Source organism: Mesoplodon mirus (genome assembly GCF_964341445.2).
Source record: "Mesoplodon mirus genome assembly, chromosome: 8".
In the NCBI taxonomy this organism is placed as follows: domain Eukaryota; kingdom Metazoa; phylum Chordata; class Mammalia; order Artiodactyla; family Ziphiidae; genus Mesoplodon; species Mesoplodon mirus.
In genome coordinates this window covers 82,730,083-82,740,168 of record NC_138984.1, presented here as the reverse complement: position 1 = coordinate 82,740,168, position 10,086 = coordinate 82,730,083, and the positions used below count along the sequence as shown (strand labels likewise).

The following is a 10,086-nucleotide window of genomic DNA, read 5'->3' as shown; positions in this document are numbered from 1 at the left end:
CCATATATATGCTGTCTACAAGAGACCCACTTCAGACCTAGGGACACATACAGACTGAAAGTGAGGGGATGCAAAAAGATATTCCATGCAAATGGAAATCAAAAGAAGGCTGGAGTAGCAATACTCATATCAGATGAAATAGACTTTAAAATAAAGAATGTTACAAGAGACAAGGAAGGACACTACATAATGATCAAGGGATCAATCCAAGAAGAAGATATAACAATTATAAATATATATGCACCCAACAGAGGAGCACCTCAATACATAAGGCAACTGCTAACAGCTATAAAAGAGGAAATCGACAGTAACACAATAATAGTGGGGGACTTTAACACCTCACTTCCACCAATAGACAGATCATCCAATGAGAAAATTAATAAGGAAACACAAGCTCTAAATGACACAACAGACCAGATAGATTTAATTGATATTTATAGGACATTCCATCCAAAAACCTAGGTTACACTTTCTTCTCAAGTGCGCAAGGAACATTCTCCAGTATAGACCATATCTTGGCTCACAAATCAAGCCTCAGTAAATTTAAGAAAATTGAAATTATATCAAGCATCTTCTCTGAACACAACACTATGATATTAGAACTGAATTAGGGAAAAAAAAAGTTAAAACCACCATTGTTAAGCAATTATACTCCAATAAAGATGTAAAAAAAAAAAGTTAAAACCACAAACACATGGAGGCTAAATAATACATTACTAAATAACCAAGAGAACACTGAAGAAATCAAAGAGGAAATCAAAAAATACCTAGAGGGCTTCCCTGGCGGCGCAGTGGTAGAGAGTCCGCCTGCCGATGCAGGGGACATGGGTTTGTGCCCCGGTCTGGGAAGATCCCACATGCTGTGGAGTGGCTAGGCCCGTGAGCCATGGCCGCTGATCCTGTGCTTCCGGAGCCTGTGCTCCGCAACGGGAGAGGCCACAACAGTGAGAGGCCCGCATACAGCAAAAAAAAAAAAAAACCTAGAGACAAATGACAATGAAAACACAACGATCCAAAACCTATGGGATGCAGCAAAAGCAGTTCTAAGATGGAAGTTTATAGCTATACAAGCCTACCTCAAGAAACAAGAAAAATCTCAAATAAACAATCTAACCTTACACCTTAAGGAGCTACAGAAAGAAGAACAAACAAAACCCAAAGTTAGTAGAAGCAAAGAAATCATAAGATCAGAGCAGAAATAAATGAAATAAAACAAAGAAAACAATAGCGAAGATCAATAAAACTAAAAGCTGGTTCTTTGAGAAGATAAACAAAATTGACAAACCATTAGCCAGACTCATCAATAAAAAGAGGGAGAGGACTCAAATCAATAAAATTAGAAATGAAAAAGGAGAAGTTACAACAGACACTGCAGAAATACAAAGCATCCTAAGAGACTACTACGAGCAACTCTAGGCCAATAAAATGGACAACCTGGAAGAAATGGACAAATTCTTAGAAAGGTATAACCTTTCAAGACTGAACCAGGAAGAAATAGAAAATATGAACAGACCAATCACAAGTAATGAAATTGAAACTGATGAAAAATCTTCCAACAAACAAAAGTCCAGGACCAGATGGATTCACAAGTGAATTCTATCAAACATTTAGAGAAGAGCTAACACTCATCCTTCTCAAACGCTTTCAAAAAATTGCAGAGGAAGGAACACTCCCAAACTCATTCTGTGAGGCCATGGCCACCCTGATACCAAAACCAGACAAAGATACTACAAAAAGAGAAAATTACAGACCAATATCACTGATGAATATAGATGCAAAAATTCTCAAGAAAATACTAGCAAACAGAATCCAACAACACATTAAAAGGATAATACACCATGATCAAGTGGGATTTATCCCAGGAATGCAAGGATTCGTCAATATAGGCAAATCAATCAATGTGGTACACCATATTAACAAATTGAAGAATAAAAACCATATGATCATCTCAATAGTGCAGAAAAAGCATTTGACAAAATTCAACACCCATTTATGATAAAAATTCTCCAGAAAATGGGCATAGAGGGAACCTACCTCAACATAATAAAGGCCATATATGACAAACCCACAGCAAACATCATTCTCAATGGTGAAAAACTGAAAGCATTTCCTGTAAGATCAGGAACAAGACAAGGATGTCCACGCTCACCACTATTACTCAACATAGTTTTGGAAGTCCTAGCCACGGCAATCAGAGAAGTAAAAGAAATAAAAGGAATACAAATTGGAAAAGAAGAAGTAAAAGTGTCACTGTTTGCAGATGACATGATACTATACACAGAGTATCCTAAAGATGCCACCAGAAAACTACTAGAGCTAATCAATGAATTTGGTAAAGTTGCAGGATACAAAATTAATGCACAGAAATCTCTTGCATTTCTATACACTAATGATGAAAAATCTGAAAGAGGAATTAAGGAAACACTCCCATTTACCACTGCAACAAAAAGAAGAAAATACCTAGGAATAAACCTACCTAGGGAGACAAAAGACCTGTATGCAGAAAACTATAAGACACTGATGAAAGAAATTAAAGATGATAGGAACATAAGGAGAGATATACCATGTTCTTGGATTGGAAGAATCAAGGCTGTGAAAATGACTATACTACCCAAAGCAATCTACAGATTCAATGCAATCCCTATCAAACTATCAATGGCATTTTTTACAGAACTAGAACAAAAAATCTTAAAATTTGTATGGAGACACAAAAGACCCCGAATAGCCATAGCTGTCTTGAGGGGAAAAAAATGGAGCTGGAGGAATCAGACTCCCTGACTTCAGACTATATTACAAAGATATAGTAATCAAGACAATATGGTAGTGGCACAAAAACAGAAATATAGATCAATGAAACAAGATAGAAAGCCCAGAGATAAGGCCACGCATCTATGGTCAACTAATCTATTACAGAGGAGGCAAGGATATACAATGGAGAAAAGAAAGTTTCTTCAATAAGTGGTGCTGGGAAAACTGGACAGCCACATGTAAAAGAATGAAATTAGAACAATCCCTAACACCATACACAAAAATAAACTGAAAATGGATTAGAGACCTAAATGTAAGGCCAGACACTATCAAACTCTTAGAGGAAAACATAGGAAGAACACTTTTTTCTTTTCTTTTTTTTTGCTGTACGTGGGCCTCTCACTGTTGTGGCCTCTCCCGTTGCGGAGCACAGGCTCCGGACGCGCAGGCTCAGTGGCCATGGCTCACGGACCTAGCCGCTCCGCAGCATGTGGGATCTTCCCAGACTGGGGCATGAACCTGTGTCCCCTGCATCGGCAGGCGGACTCTCAACCACTGTGCCACCAGGGAAGCCCAAGAACACTCTTTGACATAAATTACAGCAAGATCTTTTTTGATCCACCTCCTAGAGTAATGGAAATAACAACAAAAATAAATAAATGGGACCTAATGATACTTAAAAGCTTTTGCACAGCAAAGGAAACCATAAAGAAGATGAAAACACAATCCTCAGAATGAGAGAAAATATTTGCAAATGAATCAACGGACAAAGGATTAATCTCCAAAATACATGAACAGCTTATGCAGCTCAATATTTAAAAGACAAACAACCCAATCAAAAAATGGGCAGAAGACCTAAATAGAGATTTCTTCAAAGAAGACATACAGATGGCCAAGAAGCACATGTAAAGCTGCTCAACATCACTAATTAGAGAAATGAAAATCAAAACTACAATGAGGTATCGCCTCACACCAGTTAGAATAGCCATCATCAGAAAATCTACAAACACAAAATGCTGATAATTTTCCTTTCAAATCTGGACTTCATCACTCCCTCAAAATTCCAAGTTGATTCAACTAACATGTATTTTGTACCTACTATGTGCTAGACATTGTGGTGGGGAGGCATCAATGGACAAGAGGCAGCCTGTTTAGAACTTGGATATTTAATAGACATGAGGGACCATGAGATCTGACCCCATTCTTAAATACCTGTAGATTAAATGTCTTGGTTGAATGCATGTGTAGGTGTCAGAGACTTTTGAAACTGTGAAGGTGGGTGAATCAATTTCTTATCTTTATTTCCAGATGTTGAACTTCACTGCTTTGAAAAGACTTGAACCTCTGAAGAAGGAACCAGAAGGATGCTTGTGAAATAGCAGGGGTTTCACTTGCCTTGGCTCATCACAAATCTATGAAGTACTGGTTCACTGCCTTGGGTAACCGTACAAGATCTCTTTCAAACATCTCTCCTTTCTGTGGCTTCTACCTGCCCTTAAACATCTGGTGGACGATGGAAAAAACACCTTGATTTATAGTATCACAAAACACCACCATAAGAATGGGTAAAATTAAATAAATACATACACAGAGAAAAGGTAAATGTGAATCCACTGACTTGAAATGCATTTTTTTCCCAAAACACTTAAGAAATTTTACTGAAAACAATGAAATACAGAAACACCAGATTCTCATTTTAAAGTAAAACAGCATCTTCCACAACTTTCCTAGTACCCCACCGTTCTTATACTATTAAAAAACAAAAGCAAGTTCCAGGTCCAAAATAATTAACGAACCTGCTGGTAAACGTTTTTCTCATGGTTCTAGCTTCCACTCCACTTATTTTTAAAAATTTACACTTGCTCCTTTTCAAGAATGAGTAGCAATTTTTATTTGATTAATATCTGTGAGAACTGGACTTAACTTTCTTCATATTAATTTAAAAAACAAAACAAAACCACACACACCCTAATCAAACCCAGAGAAAATACACATTTGTTCATTAAAGTTCACCTGCTTTAGATAAGTTTTTCTTTTCACACGTTAGCACAGTAAGCCACTGTTTGATCCATGCTGCAAAAGCTGTACAAAATGACAAGACCTCTTAATTCCCTAGGGAAACTTTACGGCAAAAGCAAAAGCCTTCCTCTACAAAAGAAAAACAAAGCAGAGGCATGGGAACTGTGGAGACAGCTCAGATGAATAAGCATCACAAGGATGAAGAAGACAATTTTTGTACAAACATATGCAAGATAGAGTTTAAAAAGGAGCATGGAGCATCCATGTTTCCTGCAGAAATAATGATCATGTCAGATAAAAGGACTCGTGAAACAAGTTCTGCTTAGCTCTTAATTAACAGAATCTTGTTAGTTCTCTCCTACATATACCCGTGGTTTCAGAGCCTTGTTTCAGAGCTCTTCCTTCCTCCTGTTCACTGACCTGGATCCCAGGCCTGCCCAACAATCTCTGTAGAAGACAGTGTTAGTGTGTTTGGGTCCTTCTTTGGAAAGCTGTCACCTCTCCTTCACCTGAACACTGGGATTAACTCCAAATTCCAGGCAGTCACTTCATGCTTTTGAGCTGTAGCAGAATAAACATTTTAGAGTGGAGATTTCTTTAAGGCTACAAACTTTACAAGTTGGTCCCATTAACAAGGACCTAGGGGCAGGAGTTTTTTAAACGGCATGAATCAAACACTTGCGCATTTCAACAGAATACAGTTTACATTCATCTCTAAATCTGAGATTAAGAAACTGTTAGCTGGTTTCCAACTGGTTTCAATACTGGTTTGAAGTTTGAATAATTTTACTGTGCAGACATTATTTTGTTTAAATATTAAACATCAAATCTTTTCCTGACTATCAAGACAGAAATAGAGAAAGCAGGAACAACAGGCAGGAGAAGAAACAGTCCAGTTAACAGACTTGTGACTTCTATGCCATCTGTAACAAGGGGAGGGACTTCGGCCTGGGTTTCAAAATTGCCTGGGAGCTGTCGCCTAAAGTCACCTCTGCTTGGCACAAACCATGTTTTCTACACAAGGTGTCTGATTCCTACAAAGGCAAAAGAAACTCAGAAAGCAAAACAGAAGGAACTGGGGTGGTCTCCTGTTGTCTGATAAAAGGGCTAATATTACACTCATTTAATAAGTTATAGTGGATATTCTGTAGCACTAAAGGAACTGTCATTTTACTTTGTACTATTGAGTCCTTGCCACGCAGAAGAGCTCTTCCTGAGAAATAAAGAACTTCAATCCTGGTTACACTCAGAGGACACCTTGAGCCTGGGTAAGGTCCTCAAGATGAAGATTTCCTGCTAGCAGGAAGGTATTTTCTACTAACTTTTAGGCTTACTGCACAACAGTTGAAACAACAGGCAAGTTGGCTATCTCAGTAAATCTCAATGTCACTCGCCCACATGTGCTCAGCTAATTATTCAGTCACTGTTTTCTAAATTAACACTAACCAACTCAACTTGCTTATATAGGCACAACTTTTTTTTAAACTACAGAACTTACATGCTGGGCTTAGCTGATACAGCACTGCCCCAGGATTACCTGAGGGATGCTTCTCCCAGAGCCCATTCGCACATGGTTTACCTCACATTCTTTTTTTTTTTTTTTTTTTTCGGTACTCGGGCCTCTCACTCTTGTGGCCTCTCCCGTTGCGGAGCACAGGCTCTGGACGCGCAGGCTCAGCGGCCATGGCTCACGGGCCCAGCCGCTCCACGGCATGTGGGATCTTCCCGGACCGGGGCACGAACCCACGTCCCCTGCATCGGCAGGCAGACTCTCAACCACTGCGCCACCAGGGAAGCCCTACCTCACAATCTTTTAAACTATCACTCAAAGTTAATTAAGCTGTAAACATTACTGAATAGCTGGGCTTATCGATTTCGGAAGGGAAACCAAGGAGCAACAGTAGCACAAGGCAAAAAAGCCTCGAAGGAAAAACCTTTTCTTTGTATTTTTCGTTGCATTTTCAGAGGCAGAGAGGGGAGCCACAATGCTACTGGCTATTTAGTCAATATAGCTACACTGAATTGACAACTGATGTACAGGTTTCAGAGCCTCTGTTAAATTCCCCAGCATAGGCTTAAACTACTGCTTTCTTCCTCCTTCCCCCCAGTGATATATAGTCACCACTGTAAACAGAGCTCACAACTACAGATGAAGCTGTGGCTCGACTGCCAGGGTACCCATAGTAGGAGAGCATCCTACCTTCTTAATGCATCTTTTTCAACTCAAGTATCTGAATGATTTAGACAATGTGACAGGTGACTTAGAAGTCATGCTTACACATATATAGCTTCTATACTTGACTTTGCGGAATGTACTCCTTATTCCTTTAATAAGCCCCCTAGAAAACTGTTTTTCCCTTGAGACAAGTTTCCTTGGCAAAAAGTTGAATTCAAGAAATGGCTACCCAAAATGAGAGTCCCATCCCAAATCACAGGTGGAGATATTACACCCATTTCAAAACTTTCTACAAGCAGGCTCATGACTGAACACATAAGCCTTCTAAATTTGACAACTTTAGCATAGAAACTGGCTTCTAGAGTCCCATCTCTTCTTCTGTGCAAGCAGCTGTCTCCAAACTATTGTAAACAGGCAACCCTGTCTGCGAGGTTCTAACAACAGTTCAGTTCTTTGAGGGAAGGCAGTGCCAGCAGCTGCACGCTTAGTTTGGCTCTCTCCTGTGTAGTTCTTAGCATTAGATGACGGCTCTGGCTTATCAGAAAGGAGTTCAGGGAGAGGCTTCCAGAGCACAAGCTCCCTGAAGCACGGCTCATGGACTCAATCATTTTCTTTGTAAAGACTTCATCCAATTCCCTCTTCAAACCTGTTTTCATGGTATCAGGAAGGACAAGCCTGGGAAGACGGCTAATATTTCTGTCAGCTTCAAGTTCATCTTCATCAGTTATTCTGTCCTCAATTTCCTGAAGCCTCCTTCGGGCAACCACACTGTGGTTCTCCTGTTGTCTAATTCATCTCTTCACAAATAACTAACATGCCAGGTGCAGAAAGGCCACTAGTGCACGGATTTACTCCATGACCCTCTATATCCTGATGTGCACATAGAATCCAGTCATTAGGACCAGCACAGAGCTCTGGCTTCAGTTATAGCCTCTTCTTTCTTACTGGACAATTCTCCTCCTCTCGCTTGTGTTTCTTTCTACGGTGAACTGCGGTGAACTGCAACACATCGGCGCGCCGCGCTCCCGCCCGGGCTGCCTGGGGCCCCGACTGTGGGGCTAGCCCGGCGCGTCCGGCCCCAGCGGGAAGGCCCGGCCTAGGAAAGCCGGCGGCGGCTGCAGGAAGTCCGAGCCGCCGCCCAGGGGGGAGGCCGCTGATGAGCCAGCAGAGCGCCGCCGTGGCTGGGGAGACGAGGAGGCTGCGCCCGCGGCCCCCCTGAAATGCATTCTTCCTAGCAACACACCTTCAACCTGTCATTGTATTTCTAAGTTTGATAAATGTGCTCCTTTTAAAATTTCCATATGCTGCTTCCCCAAGGCAGGAGGACCTGATAATGACAGTAGCAACAATGTTCTGAGGGAAATGGTGCTTTGTATCAATCCAGAACCATCGTTTGAAAATCTATCTTTTGCTGCAGAAGAAAAAACTGCTACTGAAGTTTTTGTTTGTTTGTTTTTTGTTTTGTTTTGTTTTGTTTTTTGCGGTACGCGGGGCTCTCACTGTTGTGGCCTCTCCGGTTGCGGAGCACAGGCTCCGGACGCGCAGGCTCAGCGGCCATGGCTCACGGGCCCAGCTGCTCCGCGGCATGTGGGATCCTCCCGGACTGGGGCACGAACCCGCGTCCCCTGCATCGGCAGGCGTACTCCCAACCACTGTGCCACCAGGGAAGCCCGCTACTGAACTTTTAACTGGAACTTTTTTTTTTATTACAGAGAGGGTGCTGAAAACAGGCTAAACGATCACTAGATGACCACTGTTTTACTATTTTACGTTATTTTCGACTACTTTTTCATTTGGAAAAGTTATCTAGAGCCTTGGAACAATGTTGCTGAGGAATGCACCACCAACCCGAGGCTGTTCTCAGGGAACTCAAGGTCAAATAAACTCTTTTTTTTTTTTTTTTTTTTGCTGTACGTGGGCCTCTCACTGTTGTGGCCTCTCCCGTTGCGGAGCACAGGCTCCGGAAGCGCAGGCTCAGCGGCCGTGGCTCACGGGCCCAGCCGCTTCGCGGCATGTGGGATCTTCCCGGACCGGGGCACGAACCCGTGTCCCCTGCATCGGCAGACGGACTCTCAACCACTGCGCCATCAGGGAAGCCCTCAAATGAACTCTTTAGACAGCGTTTCTACAGTTAAAGACACTGTATCATGAATGCCAAAGACAACGGTGACATCTTTGTCCCCTTTTTTTTCCTTTTGTAGAATGTTAAATGATCATCATATGGAATTTATTAAGCATCCCAATTTACAGATGATAAGAAATAAGAGTTATAGTTATTAGGTAGCTTAAGAAACTACTGGAGAAGCCAAAGGCACAAGTGTAAACTGTTATTCTTTAGATCGGCTTACTTATCATAAGCTTAATATATTTATAAGGTAAAGTTAATCTGCTAGTAGAAGATAATTTCCAAATGTCTGAAAAGGAGGATGACAAGAACTGAAAAAAATTCAGCATTTCATTTTAATCTTGGAAAAAAAGGGTGACTGTGGTGGTGTGGGCCTGATTTTTAGCAGGAGCTTCTTGTCCTGTTAATGCACAGCAACGTTCTGATCACCTCGTTGTTCATCATATTGCAGGTAGCAGGTTGGCCTGATGATTGCAGAGAACAAGTGCCGCTGTGACAGCCAGCTTCCTGCATTCATCACAATTCTCGTTATCCTCCGTGACTCACAAAAGTGCCACTGTCGTCATAATACCAGGCATGTTAATATTATAAATTGTGACCTCTAGTCCAAAAATAGTTATCTTCATTTATTATGAAAGGGGATCTTTTACTTTCATCAGAAGCTGAAACAAGTATAAGTCTCCCCACTCTGGTCTAAGACTATCACATAGCAAAAACAAATCTTTGTGGCTATTACTTTTGTGTTTAAGTTTTCATGTGACATAAACTAAGTATGGCTGTGTCCTTAGATGAACTCTCAAGTCCTTCTCTAATGACCTTCTTGGCTATTAATTAGACTTTCAAACTAGTACTTGAGTTCAGAGTCCAGTGATGAGAGAAAAAGTTGAGCTAAAAAAATCCAAGAGCACAGTCATGTATTTTTCATACTGTGCTTTCCCAGGAGCGGTTCAACTTAACAAACCCTCAAAATGGTGCCTCAGCTGTAATAACACCCTAATAGCCCTAGATGGACACAAAA

General features: G+C 41.1%; 1 pseudogene across 1 annotated transcript; it reads right to left on the bottom strand.

Moving 5' to 3' along the window:
- Positions 1 to 7,301: 7,301 nt before the first annotated feature.
- On the bottom strand, positions 7,302 to 8,285 carry LOC309809742 (coiled-coil domain-containing protein 117-like; annotated as a pseudogene). The gene has a single exon. The product of its transcript is annotated as a coiled-coil domain-containing protein 117-like (transcript).
- Positions 8,286 to 10,086: the final 1,801 nt, after the last annotated feature.